General features: G+C 47.7%; 1 protein-coding gene across 3 annotated transcripts in view; it reads left to right on the top strand.

Annotated features, from left to right (window-relative positions):
- The first annotated feature begins 15,233 nt into the window (after positions 1–15,233).
- Positions 15,234–23,116, top strand: part of DNMT3A (DNA methyltransferase 3 alpha) — a 106,390-nt gene continuing 98,507 nt past the window's right edge. For all 3 annotated transcript variants that reach the window (XM_054989182.1, XM_054989191.1, XM_054989215.1), the window contains exon 1: positions 15,234–15,385. The gene's annotated coding sequence lies outside the window, so the exon portion shown is untranslated. The remainder of the gene's footprint in view (positions 15,386–23,116) is intronic.

Raw genomic sequence — 23,116 nt, forward strand, 5'->3', positions numbered from 1 at the left:
TTCTTTAATTCAGTCTTTGACAAGGCTTCAATGGGCCGGAGTTCCTCAGTGCTTCACAGAGCCAGACCAGGGCATCCTGCCATGGTGCAATCCCAGAATGTCCATTGAAAGACTCCCTGCAATATCAGGGAAGAGTCTCATAGACAAATTCAAGTATTCATTAACTCATAAACTCTCTTATTATGTAACATATCTGATTGGAGGAATTTTTTTGCCTAGGCTCCAGCGAAAATGCTCAGATCTGGCTATGGGGTATTGCAGTTCCTTACGCAGAGGTGATGTTTGCTCCAACCTGCTTTTGTTTTTAACAATCCCCTTGATGCTCTAAGGTGGTATGCTATCTAGTCCAACCTCCCCAATAAAGCAGAATGTTCTATGCATTGCTTGGCTCACCAGAAGCCTCTGCTGCCTTGTGAGGGATAGAGGGGGAGCTCATGTCATAGGATCATGTGGTACAGCTGCTATAGGGCAGAGGAGGCTTTGGGCTGCTGCCCCTGTGGCCTTAGCGAGCACCTGCTCTGCCAAAAGACATCAGCAGAGTGAATCCCTTCAGAGGCATTGAGCAAGCAAGCCAAGATTGCATTAAAATAAAAAGCCAGTGCTTTTGATTTTTGGCTTCTGTGATTCACTTATCATCAGACTCCTCTTTCATGCACTTTGGGGTAGGTGCTTGGTTTCTTCTCTAGGCTTCTTCCCCATAGCCAAACTTACCCAAAGAGCTGGTAACCAAACCCAGCTTCCGTCATCCTGCCTTCCCAGCTGCCCCCACCCATGCATCTTCCCCCTTTGACCAGCTCTCCACTTCCTAGAGGAGGCGGCTCGTGAGTGGGTTCCTTTCCAGGGGAAAGGATCAGCAGATCTAATGACTAAGCAAGAGTGGGGAGAGAGGTGTGTGTTGGCAACTCATCTTTGGCTTATTTATTTAGAAAGACATTGGTGATGACATCACCTCGGCTCATTAGTCATTGAAACGAGAGCACATTAATGAGCAAGTTAGACCAAAAAAATAAGCCTCTGGAACTTGCAGAGGAGGAGAGAGAATGGTTTAGAAAAGTACTTGAGCAAGTACACATTGATCACTAATGCAACAGAGGAGAGTGCTTACTAAAGTCAAGATCACTTTAGATATGAAAAGTTTTCTTTTTTAATGTTTTGTGCTGGCCACCAAATCCTTGAAGAAGAGTCCTGTGTAACTTGGAAACTCATGCAAGAAACATTTAAAACTTAGTGCAAACTCTCAAAGTGCTGGCACCAATATGGGCAGGGGACATCCCCAGTGCGGGGGAGATTTTGTGCGTTATTTATCTGTACTGATGATCTGCCATGATCCTGAGTCTGCTACTATAATGGGATAAGGGGAAGATAAAGTAGGTAAACATATGTAGACCATAGAGCTTGCATAAATTTGGTGCACTGAATCAGTGTTCTAGAAATAATCCATAGGTAGGAGTCCAATCTCCATAACCAAACTGGCATATTAGGGATGTATTGTCGAAGGCTTTCACGGCCGGAGAACTATGGTTGTTGTGGGTTTTCCGGGCTGTATTGCTGTGGTCTTGGCATTGTAGTTCCTGACGTTTCGCCAGCAGCTGTGGCTGGCATCTTTAGAGGTGTAGCACCAAAAGACAGCGATCTCTCAGTGACACTGAGAGATCTCTGTCTTTTGGTGCTACACCTCTGAAGATGCCAGCCACAGCTGCTGGCGAAACGTCAGGAACTACAATGCCAAGACCACGGCAATACAGCCCGGAAAACCCACAACAACCATCATATTAGGGATGTTTGCATAGATTTAGTGTGGTGTTGACGTTGGCCTGCTGTTCAGTGGTTGTGGGACTGACCCCACCCCATTGTAGCCTATGATGAGGCCGAAAGTGCGTTGTGCTGTGGCACAATTAATATTTCCCCAGGAGTGAGAAATTATACGACTCCAAGATCTGCAGTCGATCCACACTGTTTGCATGCGATCTTGTTTGGTTGTGTGAATTGGTGCCAGATCTAGGCTGTCTGAAGAAAGCTAGCCCAACTTTTCCAGAAAACCAAGCGGTTTCTTGCTTGGGGTTGGTGAAATTGATAGGGGCGCACCAATAAAGCCTTGGTGAGCAGGAAAAAGTAATTATTAATCTGCCAAAAGTTGAAAATCTCCTCTCCCAATACTCACTGCTCTGTTGGCCCCATGAATGAGTGCATGGTCTCTGATGAGAGAAAAGTACCCCTGGATTTTTTGCTTTGCTTCTGAAGTGTTAGTATGCAATTCCTGAATCAGCCACTCGGGGAAGTAAAAGGAACATTGGACTTACTATGAAGATTCCTTTTACTCAGAGGAAGTGAGGGTATCTTATCTTATGGATAATTCCTACCAACTAGGCAGGAGGCAGATCAACTCAAACTTCCTGTTTTCGCCAGTGGGTTCACCTAGGTCCTCATTCTGGGAATTCCCCAAGCCCTAACAAAACACTCTTGAGTAAACAATCTGAGTAATACCCAGAATAATGCCAACAGTAGAGGCTAAACTTGAGAAAAACACAGCATAGAGTCAATCAGACAGGAAGACTGATAGAAGAGAAGGCAAAAGGTCCAGCCGTATTAGGGGGGAAAGTGCCCTATAAAGTGTGGGGTAAGATGTCCCCCCTTCCTCAGAGCAGAAGGAACCTTCGCAGTAAATCCAATGTTCCATTCTCACTCTGAGGGAGAGGGCATCTTATGTGATTCTATAAAAGCAGTGCCCATGTAGGGTGGGTGTGGCTGGTTACTCTGAGTGCACATCTTGTTGCAGTATCCTACCCTGCATCACCTGAGAGAAGGGTCTCAGTTTTATAATATTGAACGAACATGCAGCAGCTTTAGAAATCTCCTCCACCAAAGTGGTTAGCATCCAAGGCTGTGTTGGTATCTGCACTGTGAACGGAGTGAGCTGTAATGCCCTGGAGAACCAGAAGCTTCTTTGCTTGGTAGGCTAGGATGACGCATTGTCTTAGCCATCTACTTAATGTTGCATCGGACACCTTGTCTATAGATGGAAGACAATAAGAAACAAGGAGAAAATCTGACAGATATAAAGGAGCTGCCTGCCTGACGTAAATTCTCCGTGTCCTTCTCAGGTCTAATGTATGCCACTGCTTCTCCTTAAGATGAGATGGTTTAGGACAAAAAAGGGGAAGAGAAATTTCTTGAAATCATGAATTAACCTTCACTACAAATGTAGGATAAGTCCAGAGGACGACCTTGTCTTTATGAAATACATGCAGACCTTTTCTTGCAGAAAGGACACCTTGATATCCTATGAGCGGATGTGATGGTGGTCAGGAAAACAACCTTTAGAGTCAGCATTTTAATGGAGACTTCCTTGATAGGCTCAAGTGGAGGAAAAGTGATGAATTACAGCAGAACTCAGCTTATCAATGCCTTTTAGGAAATAGATTATGTGAGGATGTTGAGACAGAGGCATGCCATTGGTGTAGGACAGTATACAGCACTGCCACCTGTCTACATAGTGTGCTAGCCCTGAGATATTGGTTCTGTAAGACATTGGGCACCTGCAACAAAAGTGAGGGAAGGGACTCAAGTGGTCTTTCTCCAATATCAACATGCATAGGCCTTCCAAGTCAAGCCATGATTTCTGGTAGTAGATATCTTCTTAGAAGCCAATATGGTTTGAGCTATTGGTTCAGAGTAGCCTAGATCTAAGAAGAATTTCTGCTCAATTTACAGGTAGCCAGATGTAGCCAACGTAGGTTGGAATGTCAAATGGGATCCTGACCCCTTGAATGTGTTCTGCCAACAGGGACAATAAATTGTTCTCTGCCTGCAATAGAATTGGGGTTACTTCTTAGAGCTGAGGACCTAGAACCACCCCACCCCCCTGTTTGATAATATGTTCAGGCTGAAATATTGCCTGATGAGGACATGATGATTCGTTATGAGAGAAAGTGTAGGTAGACTAACCTGATCGCCTGAATCTCTAGCAGTTTGATGCTCTTGAGGTGAAACTTCTTGTTCCAAGTTTCCTTGGCATTGTGTCCAAGACATGTTGCCCCCTCAGCTGAAAAAACTGGTGTTGATGGTGACTCTGTATCAGGTACTCTTTATCCTTGAAAAGGCTTAGGTGCTATAGCTACCACAGCATGCTGATCTTCAGGGATTTTGAAATGATGTCTGTGGCTGAACTTCCTTATGATCTTGAGCTGGAAGGGGTAACAGTTTAAGAACTCTTGAATGGAACCAGTTCAATACATGCCACTATGAGGCCTTGAAGGTGAGCTAGAAAATCCAGGTGTGCTGACTTTGCCCTCATAACCTGAATGGGAGATCTTTTGCATCTTTTCTGGAGGTAGGAAAAACCTGCTCTTAAAACCCTGAGGTGTAGAATCCTTTGTGTGAGAGGAGTGGTCGGCTCTTTTCCTCGTTTATGAGCCTTCAGGCACTTTAACATGGCTGAGATATCCTTGAGAGCTTGTGTTCTGGATGGAAACTGGATCAGCAAGTTGTCCAGATATGGTTAAATCTGAATGTTTTGCTGATGCAAAAGAGCTGCCAAGGCCAGCATCATCTTGGAAAAGTTGCTGGGGGCTGACGCTAAACCAAAGGGGAAGGCCTGAATTGAAAATGTCTGTCCATATAGGCTAATCAGAGATGGTAAAATTGGAATATGTAGCTTGGCTAGGAAATTGTTGAGTGATTCTACTATGAACCCGGATGGTTTCATTTGTGATGGACAAATTTGTTCAGAAATTTTAAGTCTGGTCTCCATTCTTTTTGAGAACTGTAAAGAATATGGAGTAAACTCTTGAGAGCCATTCTGAAGGGGGTACGGGTTTTATGGCTGAGATATCTAGAAGATATTTGGTTGTCCCAAATGCAGTAGAATGCCTGAGATGTCCCACCACAGGTAAGGACTTGGCATCAGTTGCACAGCTGTTGGAATCTATTAGGACTGTTCTTGGAATTGGGACCACCCTGAGAGCCAGTTTGGTGTATGGTTAAGAGCAGTGGGACTGTAATCTTGAGAACTGGGTTTGATTCCTCACTCCTTTGCTTGAAGCCAGCTGGGTGACTTTGGGTCAGTCACAGCTCTCCCAGACCTCTCTCAGCCCCACCCACCTCACTGGGTGATTGTTGTGGGGATAACAACAACATACTTTGTAAACTGCTCTGAGTGGGTGTTAAGTTGTCCTGAAGGGCAGTATATAAATTGAATTTTATTAATATCCTCTCTTTTAGCTGGACATAGGTTGTTGTCTTGCCATGGTTTGGACCAGGTAGGTCTTGGACCTGAAACAGGGAAGGAAACATTGGGTACAAAAGAAGTAATTGGGTACAAAAGAAGTAATAAGATTGAGGGTGTTGGCACTGGTCCTTTGTTTGATCTAGGTGTGACCTTATTCTTATCCTGGGTTTCAACAAGGATGTCATCCCAGTTGTCCCCAAACAGCTTCTTACCCAAGAAGGGGAAGGAAGTTAAGTTCAGCTTAGAGTGGTAATCACTCAGCAGGCCAACATTTTAACCACAGAATATTCCTGGACATCTCTGCTGAGGACATGTCACAGGAAGAAAACTTTAAAGATTCAAGGCTAGAGTGGGCCATAAGTGAGGAACCTGAAAGCCCCTTCTTTGGCCTTCCTGTTGTCCTCAGGAATCAACGGCAACTTGATAGATGCTCTTGCGAAAAGCAAAGTGGTAGCAGATGCTCTTATGGCTAAGGCAGAAGATTCATGGAACCTACAGAGGGTGCTCTCAGACCTGAGGTCAGCTTGATCCTTTAGGGAGCGTTCTCCATCCTTGCTAAAGGACCCTTGAGAGGCGGGCCACCACCGGAGCATCTACTAGAGGAATTTGCAAGAGATCCATGCTAATTGGCTCCTGACTCTCAGCCTTTTAAGGGACCATTTGATGTTGGAGAGACATTTGATCAACTACTATTTTATTTATATTTGCCATTATAGGATGCCCTCCTTTCCTGAAGGTCAAAAGTGCACCTGACACCAATTCCGCCCAGCATAACTTTATCCAATCTGCCTGGCATTCTACTCAATATGTGGACAAGTGGACTTCAGATCAAGGCCTGGAACATGTTGTGTGTGTCCCACCCTCTTTTAAAACCCTAGCCAGACAAATAATTTTGGAGAACTAAAAACCTTTCTCAATGTTTTGTGTTGCTTTGGTTGGTCCTAATAAAAGCATGACATGGCTTTTATTTTTGAATTTTGCTGTGAACCAACCCGAATGTCCACAACCAAGGATCCCTCTTGCAAAGTAAAAGCTGTGATTCCAACATCACGTCATCTTTGCTTCAATAAGCAAGCCCAGGAACAGCCAGGAAATGAGTCCTTCCTTTAAGGGTTGTGAGTAAGACAAGAACCCAGTTTTCTTCCAGAGACTTGGCTGACTAAGGGATGGGTTGCATGTGTCACAAGCTTCTTCGTGAAATTAACAATTCAAATCAGGCCGATGAAGGCCCCTAGAAAGCCTTCCCAGCCTCTGCAAATTTGCACCTGTCACAGCAACTTCACGCTAGTAGCGTCTTGGTGATGAGTCTGTTTCTGGAGGTATGGCTGGGCGGAGGCGGGGGTGAGGTGAGCAACTGCCTGCTGTGTGGGAATATTTCTTATGAAAGTCCAGATCATTGGGGAGCGGGGGTGAGGGATGAAAAGAGCTGGGCTCTGAAAAATCTTGGGTCCGGATTGTAGGCTCTGGTATCTTAGGAATGATCTTGAGTCTGATTAAGGTGCTACAAAGGAGTGAATGAAGAGAGTTTATTCAGGAACTACAACTCTGAGAATCAGAATAGTAAACAAGGAGGAGGGACTTCTGGGAAGAAACAGGAAGTAGCCTAAGAATACCAATCCAGAGACACGCACGAAGGACAGAAGAGAGGAGGAAAGAAAGATCTTGTCCTGCTATCTATCTAACTGTCAGACCTGCTGCCCCCTGCAGGTGTTCTGTGTCTTCTGCCTTCTCTGTACATTGTATTTCCAACAGGGATGAGGTGAGGTTGACTTTGGAGGTCATTAATGGAAACAGTAGAAGTAGATTCGATCTGCAGAATACATTCTCCTGCTAAGCCACAGACACCTTTTGTTCATTTCAGGGGGACATACTGTTGGGCGCAGAGTGGTAAGCTGCAGTACTGCAGCCCAAGCTCTGCTCACGACCTGAGTTCGATCCTGGCGGAAGCCTGGTTCAGGTAGCCGACTCAAGGTTGACTCGGCTTTCCATCCCTCCGAGGTAGGTAAAATGAGTACCCAGTTTTCTGGGGGTAGTGTAGATGACTGGGGAAGGCAATGGCAAACCACCCTGTAACAAAAATCTAAAATCCTCATTATATCCAATGCACGACTCTGCAAATCAAATCGAATATTTCCCCCCACACCTACAAGAGAACTTGCTGGTGGGCTAAGCCTTGGCAGGTAGCAAGATGGATGTGATTATTTCTGTGAGAGAGCCAGTGTGGTGTAGGAACTAGAGTGATAAACTAGGATCCAGGTAGGGTTGGTAGGTTCGTGAGGGGGCCAAACAGGGGGATGGGGGCGCGAATGGAAGCCGCACAGGGGGCACTTCCCTCTTATGCATGTGCTGTCTGGAGTGCCCCACTATGTGGAAGTAATGGGTTGCGCAGGGGCTGAATGAGTGAGAATCAGCCCTAAACACTAAACTGGGGGCCAATGTCATTCCTGGCACAATGCGGGTGCATGTGGGGGCGCTCCGGAGCACATGAGAGCACACTTTGCCCCTGCCACCATGTTCCCTCACCTTTCTTCCCCCTGCCAGTCAGGTCGGGGGACTCCGGAGGACTGGCATGCCTAGATCTGGGCAACCCAGGTTCAATTCTCACTCTGCCATGGAAGCTCATGGGGTGACCTTGAGCCAGTCACACACTCTCAGCCTAACCTACCTCGCAGGGTTTGTTGTGAGAAAAAAATGGACACAAGGAGACCGGTGTAAGCTGCTTTGGGTCCCCATTAGGGAGAAAAGTGGGGTATTAATGAAGTACAATTTAAATAAAATATTCTGTCTCTGGTGCAAAAGTACCTGGCCTGGCCTTGCTTGGCTGTCCCACATAGTGCCAGTTTCATCCTGAGGATTCATTCAGAGTTTTCAGGTCTCTTGCTTTCATGCAACTCTTTTAGCATGGCAAGATATGGGCTGTTGAAGGGGGTATGCTGAGTGTCAGATCAGTGGTCTGGTGGTCACCTAATTGCTAAGATACCTAGATGGATGCTTGCTTTTGCCACAGTAAACACTTCCGGGTGTGCATGGTACTATAGTGTGCCAAATTCCAACATGGATGTGTAATGAAGCCGTTAGGCACTCTGGGAATTAGGGTGTCTGGGGAGCATGCAGTTGCCTGAGAACATCTTTTTGTGTGACTACTGGCAGACTGGGGGTAGCCAGGTGATAGATACGGCTTTTGAGAAAGAAAGAACTCTTCACATTATGGCTCAGCATAAGAATCCCAAATCCTTTAAACTGAGCATGTCCAACATGGATGCTAGGTAGATGGCAGAATGGGTAGCGTATAGATGAATCTTCCTTGTTGTGGAATTTTTAATGTCACGAATAATACAAAAGACTCTTGTCTGCAGAGACCCAACACTTTGTTTTAGGCTGCAGGGGGAGTTGCCATTTTAGAGGACATGGCAGGTTCTGGCCTAACTTCCTTTAGCATAAAGCTTCCTGCACACTTATTCTGAAAGTGACCCCTTTGTGATAACAATCTGGCTTCTAAATCCTGGTGACTTCAGGAGATGATGGAGAAAAACAGTTGTGTGAAAGGATAGGAAGGAAAAATCCCTTAAATAACTGCAACATTTGAATCTTACTTCTGAATTGGAGGGGAGGGGGTGCTAATTCAGTTTCAGATTCAGTTTAGTTTTCCAGTCAACAGTGCCCAGTAAATACATACAACACTGACACCCCCTCCCCATTTTGTTTTCCACTAGGAGAGAAGCTTTTTAGGGACTTCTAAGGCAATGGGAGGTGGAGAAATCCAAGCATTCCAGAAGGTTAGCTGTGTTAACATGCTGCAACTCAGACAAATCTTGCAGCCATCTTATAGACTAAGAAATTGTGACCCAGGCTTTTATCGTAGGCTGCCCACACCCCATCCCATTAACTGCACAAGGATTCATGCAATTAGCAGTAAATGCCAATGTTAAAGTGTGTACAGAAGTACAGTGACGATACGCAACAACATAATTAGTGACAATACAATCTGCCTAGCTTTGGTAAGAGAGGGATTCTTTATAAAATGACCCCAAAACAAATAGCTTCAAGTCCAGCAGCACCTTAAAAACCGAGATTTCCAGAGTATCAGCTTTTCTCAACTCTTGTTGATCTTTAACGTGCTACTGGACTTTAATCTTGCTTTTCTACTGCAGAGTGCAGACCAACACAGCTACCCACCTGAACTTATATAAATAGAGTCAACGGTGATGATAAATTTGAGTCTAGAGATTTCAAGTTGGAGCCTCCTTTACGATCTTGTCGAAGAGCAAATTACTTTCAGATCAGCATTGGACTGTCCTGGGAGACCAAAACTTGCCCCCATGGTTGCTGGATGTTGCTGTTTTTTAACATCAGATTTGTGTCCATGTATTCTTCTGTGCAGAGACTGACCTTTTGCCTTAAGTAACTTGCAGAAGGGCGTTGTTGATAGATGATTGTATCTACAGAGCTGGAGGTTAAGCAGCAGGTGAATGAACTCCTGCTGGTGTGGCGATGTCGTCATCAGGTCCTGTACCGGCGTTGGCTGAGTTGCAATCTGGGTTTGTTGTCAAATCTGGTCCCTGACCTTGCATTGAGGGGGCCCATTGTTGCTGGTTAGTAACTGTTGTAAGTTAAGAGTCATGTCCCAGACATGATTTGCTGTAAAGCATCAATATTTTGGAGAGTTGTTAGCATGTTGTTGCAGGACCCATGAGTTGTTGTCACTCTCTCTGCTGGGCTGGCAGTCTCCTAGCAGAAGCCAAGAATCTCTGTCAATGTGCTTTTCACTTTGTATTGTCGAAGGCTTTCACGGCCGGAGAACGATGGTTGTTGTGGGTTTTCTGGGCTGTATTGGCTGTACAGTGCCAAGACAACGGCAATACAGCCCGGAAAACCCACAACAACCATGCTTTTCACTTTGTTTGGGTGAGTATTGCAATTTGAAGAATCTGCCTGGCTTCTATACCTTCTCCCCTGCCACTTTGCAATGGCTAAGAGCACCTCAATATTCTGTAGTCATTCTGCACTAAATTCAGTCTTTAAAGCCATTGACACACAAATCCAGGGGTAGGAGGGGGGACCTCATGCACCCCATCACATGTGTGGTATTTCTGGCATGAAGTAGCTCTTAACACTTACTCTTTGGAAATATCCCTTAGGGGTATAAATATGAGAATGCCGGACACAGGAGTTGTCACATATTTATTAATTGTTTAAAATATGCACGTCCTATCTTTAAGGCCACTTACAAACCAGACCACAGGCCAAAGAACACAATGAGAATATGAAATTATAATATGATAGCTTCCAAAAGAGAGCAGCCTTAGTTAATCTGTGTGCAGGAAAGAATAAATTTAATATAAAATCAGTTTAATAGCCGCTGCTCAGAAGTGAGCCCGCTGAAAAAGGATGGCCTTATGGGCCTTATAAAAAAGCAATCGGTGTTGATGCTCCGTAGACTGCCTCTGGTAATTCATTCGATAGTACAGAAGCAGCAACTGAAAGAAAGTCCAGGAATGGACAGAGGCATGGAAGTCCATGCAAGGGAAGTCCCCAAGAAGAGAAATTGCTGTAAGGAGAGCAGTTAATCCTCAGGTTGCTACAGGGAGAGGTGATCTTGCAAGTATAGAGGTCCCAAATCGTGAAGGGCCTTAAAGGTTAGGAGCAGCACTTCAGGCTGAACTCAGAAGCAAATAGGAATCTGGTGAATCCACTTCTGAATAGTTGCTATGTTTGCGTAGCAGCTCGGTCCCGAAGGTAAGCGGGCGGTTGCATTCTGCAGAATTGAAGTTTCCAGGTTGTCTGTTGCTGCAAACAAATCTAGAGATTACATTACAAAGCATGAATCAGAGTGGCCAATGAGGTCTAGGCCAGCTTCCAAATTAGAAAGCATTCCCAATGACAGATCCAACCTGTTTTTTCATCAATAAGGTACAATCCAAGAGCACGCTCAAGACTTTTTTCCTGACCTGCTAAGGACAACTTCAGATCCTCCAGTCCCTTCTAAAAGATCTGCTTTCACAACTCACACTACCTCCATTGTATTTGGATTCAGTTTCAGAATGTTGCCCTTCATCTACCTGAACACAGCTTAAAAAAACTGGTTCAGAACTGAGACCATCTACGGGCTTTGTAAATGTCACACAGCTCCGTGTGATTACCATATTGATGATATCCAACTCCAGGGCTTGGAATTATCTTAGGTGAAGCTGCTGTTCCAAGTCAGACAATCAGCTCATGTTGCCTAGTACTTCTGCCTCTTGAACTGGCAGAACTTTTCCACTTCTGTTATTTGAAGTCTGTTTTAACTAGGCAGTGCATTGGAAACCATGTTTGGGGTGGAAAGGCGGCAAAACAATGTTTTAAACAAACAAGATCCAGAGGAGTTAGCTGCGTCGTTGCAAAATAGTAAAGAGTCCGGTAGCACTTTTAAGACTAACCAACTTTATTGTAGCATAAGCTTTCGAGAACCACAGCTCTCTTCGTCAATCTGACGAAGAGAGCTGTGGTTCCCGAAAGCTTATGCTACAATAAAGTTGGTTAGTCTTAAAAGTGCTACCGGACTCTTTACTATTTTTTAAACAAAGAAGAAATTCTAGGGATGGAACCCAATGCCTTCTGACAACTTTTTCATTGAATTCTCTGGGCCTTGAACCAGAAGCCTCACAGCAGCATCCTTAGAGCTGCCAACTCAAAATGGTTCCGAAAGATGCTTGGGTAAAGGGCCAGGCCCTGTAGTCTGTGCCACTGTGTATATAGTTCACACTGTCTGTTGCTGGAAGCACAATCCTGGGATGTGATTTTTAGCATTGTTTGAAGTGTGATGTTAATATTTATGCTTTGCTTCAGCTTCTGGTTGATTCCAGGTTTCTTCCATCCAAATCCTATTGCGCTGTTTATAGGATGTCCCACCCTGTTGATTGTATTACCTTACTCTGTGCAATTGACCTCAAGTCCCAGTGAGAAAGGATGACTCAAAATAATGTAAATAAAAGTAATAAAATAAAAATTAATATTGGCTTTTGAAATTCCTGGAGATTTGGGAGAGGTGCCTGGAGGGGGCAGAATCTGTAAGGGGGGAGCGGAGCAGTGAGGCCATAGAGTCCACTCTCTGCAGCTGCCATTTTCTCCACCGGAATTGATTTCTGTGGTCTGGAGATCAGTTGTAGTTCCAGGAAAGCTCCACACCCCACCTGGCGGCTGGCCTACCTTGATTAGCTGTGTGCCCTCAAAGCTTAGGACCCTCTTCAGCCGTGGGAAGGAATTGGCATCGGCCATATTGACCCTTGTGAAGGGCAGGCAGTCGGAAGCGTCTGATTCGGTCAGGCCTGACAAAAATAGCAGGAGTGGTCTGCCTTTGCTTGGGCTTCATAACTGGGTTGTCTGCTGGTTGTGCCTCTTCCCTTGACAACTGCCCCAGAAATCTTGGGTTAGTAAAACCAAATCTCAGTTTTGATATTGGTACGGCTGCCCATGGGCTATATCTAGACTGGGCCGATTCCACACGGCTTACCTGAAGCCGGGACGTTGCGCAACGTTGCGGATCATGCCGGGAAAAACGTGGAAGATCGCATTTTCTTGCGCGAGATTTGCGCGACGTGGTTTATTTTCACTATGGAATAGGCCAAGGGCCTGTAGAGAAGAAATCAGGCGAGGATGCCAGGCACTTCCGATCCCACTGATGACTGGGAGGGCACTGAGCCCCTGTGCTGCATTGGCACCCTCCTCCTTGTCCACCCTGAGCAATCAGTCACTTGGCTTGGCAGGAGATCTGGCTCAGGTTAGAGATACCTCTATTGTCTCTGGATCACAAACATTAAAAACCTTGATACATTCCAGAGGAGTAATTCTGTTAATCTGCTGCAGCTGAAATAACAGAGACTTTTGTGGCACCTTAAAGACTGACATCGGAATACATGAAACAGCCTTCTTATGAGTCAGACCCTTGCTGTATCGAGCTGAGTCTCATCGGCTCTGACTGGCAGCTGTTCCCCCAGGGCTTTGGGTAGAGATCTTTCATATTACCTACAACCTGCTCCTTTCAGCTAGAGATGGAGATCTCCGCTGGGACCTTCTGCATGCAAAGCGGATGACTGACCCGGCCGTGAGCCATGGCCCCTCCCCACTTTTTAATTTATTGAGCCAGAAGTTTTTAGGAGCTGGAGCCCATTTTGTCAGGTGCTGAAGTGGACTCTCTAGCTCAGCTCAGTGCCGCAAGAGTTCCAGTTATTCAAAATAGTGCATTGTAAAAGATTTTCTTTTTGCCTTCGGGTTTGTGATGAAGCAGCAGAGCACACAATTAACAACTGCTTTCTCTAGGCAACAGGATCTGTTTTCTGGTCAGGCAGTACCATGTGGATAGACAGACTAGGGCAGCCGTAAAATAGCCACTCTACCTCTACACTGACCTCCTAAAATCAGTGTTGTTACTTTCACAACTAGCTGTAGACCTGTTGGTGCCTTTTCTTTTGCTGCTTCATTCTTTAGTGATGGGCTAGCCAGGAAAGAAAACTTTGTCCTTGGTGCAGAATAAAATCCTCCAGCAAGGCACTCTTTTCCATGTATTCCTGTGCTGTGTATGCATGCTGCAAAATTAGTTAGATTCTTCAAAGCATTCTCCACCCCCTTCAAAGTGGCTTAATGCTTCAATTCTATGCAGAGTTACTCTGGTCTAAGCCCAGTGGAGCTTAGACAGAAGTAACTGTGCATAGGATTGTGTTGTCACTTCCGTTGTACAAAGTGGAGGCTGGGCAGCTTAGTCAAAACGGAAGTGGGCGGCTGTTGCTGCTCAAGGGATGCGTGGCCTGTGGGTGTTTAGAACTGATTGAGGGGGTGCCCTTGGTTGTTCTTTCTCAGGCGCTGAGCCCCTCACTGTCACCCCTCACTGCCACTTAACACTGATGAGCTATTGTTTCTCCTCCCATTGTTTACTCCCAGCTGGAGTTGTTAAAAGGCAGATGTCCTGAAGGCATGCTCAGAGATTGCAGGGAAGATTTGAATCTGTGTTCCCAGGACAGCAGTAATGGTAGATGCTGGAAACTGATAATTTTTTCCAGGTAAGGGGATGCAATTTTGTATTGTATACTGCGACTTTGTTTTCTGGGGGTTCAAACTAAAGGCTGTGTCCTATTAACTTATTCTGGCAGGAGCTCTCTAGGGTCTCAGATAGTTTCTCACATCATTCTTTTCACTAAAGATGCCAGGGATGGGAATTTGGGAGTTTTCTCCTGCAAAACAGAGCTCTGCCACTGAGCCATGGCCTCATGGCCATGGAAGAGTGCTTTAGGGTGTATGTTCCTCAGCGTCAAGTTAACAAGTGAGCTCCCACTATCTGGGCTGTTCAACCTGAAGTATAATTTATGTCTGGTGAGATGAAATCTTGACTTTGTGTGTGGTGAGATGAGATCCTGATTTTATGTGTGGTGGTGGCTAGCTATTATCACAGCTCAGTGGGGAAGAGAGAGTAAACTTCTCTCTGTGAACTGCTAGGCATTGAAAAGTGCCTTTTGTCATATGGAACTCTGCTTGGCTCAACATATGCTCAGAGATAAATTAATGAATGATTAACCTATGGGACTCAACGCCACAAGAAACAGCAGTAGCCAGGAGTAAAACGGTTAAATAGACTCTGGAAGGAGAAACGTCAGGAATGACAGCTGGAAATGGAATCTCCAGACTGATCGGCTGCTCTGGGGACAAATGATGGAGTGGCTGCTTTTTAAGAGCTTCTTGGGAATCTCTGTAGTGTTTAGAGAGAGCTGCTTTAGCGTTGCACAAGCAAGGGGGCTGGCTGTAGGCGGGGCGTAGGGGTCAGTGAAAGGGCGAGGCTTTGGCCCCTGTCCCGCAAGGTAAGGGGGATTTCCTTCGCGAGGGAAAAGACGGGTTTTAGGACCCAGGTGGCCGCTCGTCTGGCGAGACGCCCCGGCCTAGGCGGCCGGCGCCTCTCGGGCTCCCCCTCTCGGGCTTTGGCGGCGCTGCGGGCCGAGCGCGTCCGAACGGAGCCGAGGTGGTCCGATCCGAGCGGCTTAGTTGCTGCAGTGGAGGCGGCGGGCGAGGCCTCCTCCCCGGGCAGGGCAAGGCAAGGCAAGGCAAGAGGGAGCGCGGAAGAAGGAGGAGGAGGATCCCCCCTCCCGGGAAGGAAGCAGCAGCTGCAACAGCGGCAGCGACGCCGGGGCGAAGGTAAAAAAAAAAAACCATGGAGGGGAAGAGCTGACACTTGCAAAGGGAAAGGGGGGTCATCTGTGCCAGGGCTAGCTTTCCTCTTCCACCCTGGGCAGGGGTTTCTGGAGAAGCCGGGGGAGAGGTTGCTATGACATGCGAGGCTGGCGGAGAGGGGCTGGCAGACACCCCCCCCCGCCGCATCCCCGCACCAGCCGCAGCGCCCCCCCTCCCGCGCCTTTCCTGCTTTGCATTTTCCATGCATGCCCAGTACAAGCAGCGGCAACTCTACCCTCCCCCCCACCCGCCGCGATCGCTTGTTGCATTTTATTGCATTGCACAGAAATTGCACGTCCGTGTTTGTAGAGGTCTGCTATTGGCAGCGCCTCTGCTGTCTTCCTCTCCCCCCCCCCCTCACGTCGTCAAGTTCAAGTGGCTTCCTCCTGGCACAGGGATGGGCAAAGAAGGGGGGCTGGCAGCGAGGAGTCCCTCTCCAAGATGTGCCTAACGCTATAGATTTCCCCTTCTAGATTCTGGGTGAACTTGAACTTCACGGATCTTCCCTAAATAATATGAGGAGGGAGAGGAAAGAAGCTTGACGGGGGCGGGGGGAGAAGAGTGCAGTGGTGCTCCCCCATGCGTGTGTTTGTGTGTGCGCGCGCGCTGTGCAGCCGGGTGAGGGGGGGCTTTATTAATTTCCATTTTTGCAGACGTGTCTCGCCTGTGCTGTTCTGCGATTAGGGGCTTTTTGCAAAGATGCATCTGGGTTTTGCAGGGACAAAAAAAAGACACACGCAAAGATGGGGGGGGCAGGAGGGGAAGCCGTGGTGGATTTCCGTCTCTCTCCCCCGCGCCCCCTCCCCCTGAAATTCTCCTGCAAAGCAGAGAGTAAGCAAGTAGAGGGCAAAGCGGAGCAAGCAGTAAAAAATGGCAGCCTGGCATGACCCGACCGGGGAGGGGGAGCGGGGGGAGCCCCCCCCCGTTCTCGTGGAGGAGGGAGGGATGATTTCAGGGAGACGTGAAAGGCGATTAAGGTGGCATTTGGGGGCGGGGGAGGGTTTGCACAGTAAAGCGCAAAGCCAGACTGCAGGGTATTAGTGTGTGTGCGGTGTGGGGGGGCACACTCTAGCATTGGGCGGAGACCCGGAGACCACTTTCTCCCCCCGCACACACCTGTAGCGGTGGGGAGGGGGGCTCCGTTCTCTCCGGTGCGATTTCCCACCCAGGCTCTTGCACCACTGATCTCTTGCCACCCCCGAGATTCTGGCAAAGGAGGCGAATGTGATGCATTGGAAGCGGGTGCAGGTTTTCCCGTGCACCTTACTGCCGGCCACCCCTCGTCAAGCCTGCCGAATTTGTACGGCTGGGGTGGTGGTGGTGGTGAATTTAGGATTGGTCCATGTAGGAGATTTAGCTGTTCAGTCTCTCTTGGGGGGGTAGATGGGACTGTCCCCCTTTTCTGCCTCTCCATGGGAGGCAGGCTCTGCTGTGTCCTTGAAAGCTTTGCAGAGGCGCTGGTGAAGGGCAAAGCGTGTGGGGGGGGGGCTGTTCGGCTTCATCCCTCCCCAGTAGGCACATCCTTGCAGGGGATGGGGAGGGGCCCTTTCAACTAGCCCCTCTCCAAAATGTAGCTTGGAACCCCTCCCTTCGCTTTTTCCATGTTTGCCAGCCCTCCTCTTTACTTGCGTGCATGGCTGGGTTAATATCCCCGGACTGGCACTGTGCCAGGCTACAGTCTCCACCCTCTGCCTCAACCCTCCTCTAAGCCGTAGGGGCTGCTTTTTCGTAGCGCTGCCTGCCCAGCACCAGCCTGACCCACTGAACTGGGGCAGGCCACGGAGGGGGTGGGGGCAGGAAGGACACTCCTCTGTGCATGCCCAGTGCTGGAGGGCAGGGCTTTGCACTCTATGCAAACGCGGCTTCTTCCAGCTGTCAGTCTGGAGTGTGCATGTGTGCATACGTGCATACACCGACTCTACCAATTTCTTGTGCTCTAGGCAGGGATGCCAAGGGACTGGAAGGCTGAGGGCAGCCATAGTAGCTGGAGACCTTGGGCCTAGAGTGTATCAGATTCAACTTGTATCAAACTGCGGAAGTCTCTCTGATTTTCCCCTTGGTATTGAAAGGCTGAAGCCAGGCAGCTATGTTCTCGGTTCCTGGCTCCACCCTCTCCAAGTGGTATGCAGCGCCTTGCATAGTGTGTTGGCGTCTGATCGGCCTTGATGTCCGGCAGCATATTGATTGCTTGGGAAATTCTCCAAGCTCTTTGGGTCAGAGCCACTGTGGTGGTCAAATGTGTACCACAGGCAAGAAGTTGCCCTGACTCAATTGAGAACTGGACGGCAGGGTGGGAGGTCCATCCTCACCAGCCCCTGCTGAAAGGAGAGTCCCTACCAGTATGCACTTCCTATTCAGTTGTTGTTGATGTGACCATGTCTTTAAAACTGTCACCAAACTTCCCCGTCCGTTCAGCCTCCTGTTCTGAAACGTGGAAAAATTAGCTTTGCTTTTCAAATCTCTGCCTACCTGCCTTATCTTCCTTGCCTGTTCTTCCTCTCTTTTTTGGGAGTGTGTGTATGCGTGGGGTGGGAAGGTTCTTTAGAAACCTCAAAGCCTGTGTTTCAAATGCAGCGGCCATGAAAGATCCTGGCAATAACGACAGAAGGGCTGACCTTTTGTGAACCAGGGGTTTGTGGGGTGTGTGTGTGCTCTCCATAACCCTCACATGCTGGGCCAGATGGAAGCATCCCGGCAGGAGCCCTTTCTCCTTCTGATCTGATGTCTGCAAACATTCGAGGAGATCATAGATGTAGATTGTCTGGGCTAACTATGGTAAGATGGTGTTGTGTGTATGTTGGGGGCGGGGGACGCAGGACCCCTTCCCTTGAGGTACCAGGATTAGATTCTGGGTGAGGCTGCTTCTTTGCTTTATAATCCGTAAATTTCTCAGTGCCTTAGAGGAGCCAAACTTGATTGTCATGAGAAAAGCGGGCGGTTGGGGGGGGCGGGGGGAGAGGAGAAGGAGAAGAGACGCAAAAAAGGAATGTTTGCATTTAAAACTTGGCAGAATCCCATATGTTAGTCCTGCCTTGCAAACTTCCTTTGGATTCGCCTCTTTCTCCCCCTCCCCTCCCCCCTAGTCCTCCCAACGCTCACAATTATAATTTGGCAGTAACTGGAAGACCCTTCTTGCTCCAGGATTCTGTGTGAGTGTGCAGAGCTCAGAGCCTGGCCTGGGCTGTGTGTTGCCACCTGCACCTTTCAGCCCTGGCACCTTTTGCTCCCTCATGCAGCAGAGACATTTTCCAACAGGAAATGAGAGGCGGTGACTTTGGCGCCCTGATGAGAGCCCTTCCTGGCCTCGGGGCAGTGGGAGGGCAGACAGGTTGTGACCCCAGCAGAGGCCTTCTGACCTTTCCACCTGCAAAGAAGACAGGTTCCATGCCCTGCTGTTACTGTGACGGGGAGGCCTGTAATTCTTCTAATCCACTGCAGGCCTGAGTGGAGTCCCTGGCTGAGAGTGCCGATGGCAAGGAGGAATTGAGGTTGTCTAGCGCACAGCAGGGAGGTCGGCTCAGGGCACTGCATCTCTGAGAGATTGCCGAGAAGGGACGTGCTTTAAGATGGAAAACAGGATGCTCGTGTGTTGCTCTTCTGATCGATTTGTGGTGCGTTGGTGCGACCAGTTGGTGCGCGGTGCCAGCTTAGAGTGCTCTCGTGCATGTGCTTAAGCATTGTGGTTTTTACCCATGTGAGCTGTTTTGCAATGGTCATCTCAGGAAAGACAACTTGAAGCTACCATGGCATGCCTACTATCACCGAAACAGCTCCGGTTCAGTTGAAATCAATGCTTTTATTTCCAATTAAAGTAAAGGCTTTCCATGGTTGGAAGAGAGGGTGATTTTTGCCAGTTCACTCCTCCCTTCAGGTTTCTGACTCCTTCCCTGTACGGTCCTCTTCCCACCAGGAGCAGCAATTCAGGGGTATTCTGGCCTGCAGGGGGAGGAGGATATGGGGAAGTCTCACTCCAAAAACTGAACTCCTCCATGGGATTCAAGCCAATGCGTTTTGGTTAGGTTGTGTTGATGGTGGCCACCCCAAACAAATTGGAACCAGTTTATTTGTCCAGCCAAAACAACAGTTTGCAGCAAATCCAGTCTGATGGTTGGTTTCACCACTTTTAAAGGTATGCTGTACCTCCAGTTGTGCCAGCCAAAATGTGGCATTACGCTGGTACGAGGGCAACATCGCAACTAGACCGACTGATAGCTGTTCTGTGCCTTGTTTCTCAGTCTTGAATTTTTATCCTAATTTTTGTTCTAGAGATGGCTGATACACTTCTAGGTGTTTAGTGAAGGCAACAAGATTCTGGTCCAGTAGCACTTTAAAGATCAACTCTATTTGCAGGGTATGAGCTTTTGAGAGTCAGAGCTCCCTTCATCAAGGTGGAAAAAGGAAGGCGTGGAGGCAACACTTTCTTATGAATGAATAACAAGTTGTTGGTTGTTTTTCCTGTGGGCTGCCTAATATTAAGTGAGGAAAGATTTCTCTTGCCAAGAAGTGAGAATAAAAGCCCACACTTTGTGTTTACTGCTGTGGTTGAATGGACCGTGCCAATTCAAGCATCCAGTCCTCAAGCGCTGATCAGCCACTCTGATGCACATACAGAGCTCTGTGTGAGGAGGGGCTTTCATGTTTGAGACCTGTGTGGACAGCACGGGAATGCCCCTGCTTCGATACAAATTTCTGCCTTGGCAGCAGAGTCCCAGATTGTAGTACTAGGAAACACGTTTGCTTCAGAGATGGTGTGACCCGCATTGTTGTTACAGAGTGCGGGGGCCTTCCTTTTTGGAAGCTGGTGTGGGAAAACTCTCCTTCGCCCCCCTGTATGAAGCCAGCGTTATGTGTTGGCGATAAGGAATACGTGATGAAGGCAAACAGGGACTTGTACATCCTGAAGCCTTTTCTGACAGTGTTTTGGAAAATTTTCAGTAAGTCCTTTTGAACTCCACCCCCTTCCAGTTGTTTGGATTTGCCACGGATGTTCTGAAGTGTTTAGAAGCAACGGCTTACAGCGATAACTTGGACTTGAAAGTGTGTGGGGTGAAAGGAAGATGCATTGGGGTAATCCTCAGTGTGGATATCACACATCTGTGCCGTGGATGCCTTGCCTTGGAATAGCATAGAATCATAGGGTTGGAAGGGACCTCTTGGGTCATAATTGTTTTACTGTGCCTTTCTGTGTGGTTGGCCTGGTGTGTGTGGTCTCAGTCACCTGTATGTGTGTCTCTGGGCCACCCAAGGGAAATGAGGTGCCTGGCTTGTGGCGATTTGGCTCTCCTTTGTCAGATGTGAAGAGGCTTGTTCTGCACATGGAGGTAAACACACCCAACCAAGGTAAGAGCAAATATTCCCAGACTTGCCCCTCTGTGCATCATAAAGGGATCACACGCCTGTTCGGATACAGAGCTAGGTATTTGACCACAGACACTATAATTAGCCGAATATGTCTTGCTGGATGGAGCCAGCGTTTTTATTGCTCGTGGCTATGGATTTATGACAGTCATATATCAAGAGTGATAGCAACGGGGATTCTGTCCTCAGAAACCACCCATCCCAGGGGAATCGTAGCAGAGGTGGCAGTGAGCCTCAATCTCTCTCTCTCTCTCTCTTTCCCTCTGGCCTTGCTGTGAGTGAATCTTACGCTTGTATTGGGTGGGCTGTTGGCAGGCGCTTATGAATCCCCCCCCCCACCAGCAGGAATAGATAGGGAATTGATGGGTAGCTGGGAACTTGCTGACGGAGCTTTCGTGGTGCTGAGTCAATAGCTCCCACTGGAGAGAGCGGGTATGACTCAGGGAAATAGGTGCTTCCTGCCATGAGTCAGAACTCCTTCGGCTTAGGGGTGCTCTGTGTGTTTGGTGCCTCAGTGGGAGATGGTTTCTCTTTGAATCGCAGGCTGAATGTGGCAGAGGTAGGGGTGAGCGAGTTTGAGGGCCTGCCTGCTTCCAGATCTCTTCAGAGAACCGTACCTGCTGTGTATTTTAGGTGTTGCCTACTTCCTATCCAGCAGGTTTGCAAACATTTGTACAGCGCCTGGTACGCTAAATAAATATTGAGCAAAAGTTGTAATTGTGTTTGAGGCAGCTGAGTTGGATGGTGGTGTCAGATTTTTGTTTTGTTTCTGTCCTAAGGCAAGCTGAGATCTGGATTTGAAAAATGAGCATTTTTTCTCCCCCCTCCCCCATTCTCAGAGCCTCAAGATACTGAAGACCGTTCATTGCAGGGGCCTTTGGGAAGGTGAACAGGGTCTCCCTTCTATCTTTGGAAGCAAGGAGCCCTGTAGGGGAAAGAGTAGGGATGAAGTCAAATTGTCAACCTTTCCAGCTGGTTGGTTTGGCTGCACTTTGTTTTGGGGTGAAAATATGGGACCGAGACTGAACTCTCCGTGATTCTTCTGTGGCCCAGTGTCCTGCTTCTGACAGTGGGTGAATCTTGCTGCTTGTGGAAGTGCATGAAAGGAAGTGCCCTTTTAGCTCTGCTTCCAGCATTAGGAAGATGGCAGGTACCTCTTAGCTAAGCAGAAAGCTTCCCGCATGCTCTGATTTTGATTCTTGGCTAGTAAACTTGAAATGCAAGCAGGTGCCTATTTCTCCTTGGCCATGGCCAACAGCCTCCTATGTGGACTGTACCACTTGTGCTGATGTTTGGTCCCCCTCTCTCCTGCTCAGACTGCTGTGTGAACTACTGGGGAACAGCCCTGGGTCTATTACATGCAGAAGGGACATGGTGAAAGAGCTCATCTGAGACCTGATGAAGGTCACTTCTAGGCATGTCTCAAGATTTAACATACAGACACAAAGTAATCATCATATTTCTTCCATCCATTTAACATATGCCTCAGTTTCTTTGGTCTAGCATTTACTAATTTCTGCTATGGCCCAAGATTCACATCCTGTGACAGTAAGTCCCACAGATCTGTTTTGCAGCATAGGAAATTGTACGTTAATTTCATTGGCTCCTGTTTGCTCGTTGTGATGTGTACAGCACTGATTCTTTCTAGTTGCTCCCTATCTTCCTGTTCGACTATTGTTGCCCCTCCACCCAGAAAGTGGATGTTTTCTATGCCAAGCTCACCTGGAAGGTAATTTCTGACCCTAGGTTGTTTTTTCTATAGATTTATACCTGAATTTGAAAATGATTGGCAGTAAATGCAGAACAGTGAAAAGGAAATATTTTTTCCTACTATAATTATTCAGTCAAGATAATTATAGCAAGTTGCAGTGGTGCTCTCAGGCTTTGATCTCCTCGAGAGAGGATTAGATATGTTCATGGCAGAGGGGTGTATTGATGGTGGAACCTCCATGATCAGAGGCAGTGTATTAGCATTAGGTGTTGGGGAATGACGAGAGGGGAGGGCCCTCTCCATCACTGCCCAGCCTGCAACCTCATTGGAGGACTTTGGCAGCCAGATTGAAAAAAAATACATTGAGTTGCATGGACCTTCTGTCTGATCCAGCAAGACAACCTTCATGTTCTCTACAATAACTGTGGTTACTCGTGCAAGACAGCTGCAATTATGATGTGGTAACTGGGTTGTTGGAAACGTCCATTACCCGTCCACTGCCACAGAGAGTGTGCTGTTGCCGAATGAAACCAGATCTGCTCTTGGCTTGCATTCATGGGATCTCTCGCTTTCTCCCTCCCCTCCCCACCCCTCCCCAATGTCTGGCTAATGTTTTAGTACTGTAG

Source organism: Eublepharis macularius, chromosome 1 (assembly GCF_028583425.1).
Source record: "Eublepharis macularius isolate TG4126 chromosome 1, MPM_Emac_v1.0, whole genome shotgun sequence".
Taxonomy (NCBI): Eukaryota; Metazoa; Chordata; class Lepidosauria; order Squamata; family Eublepharidae; genus Eublepharis; species Eublepharis macularius.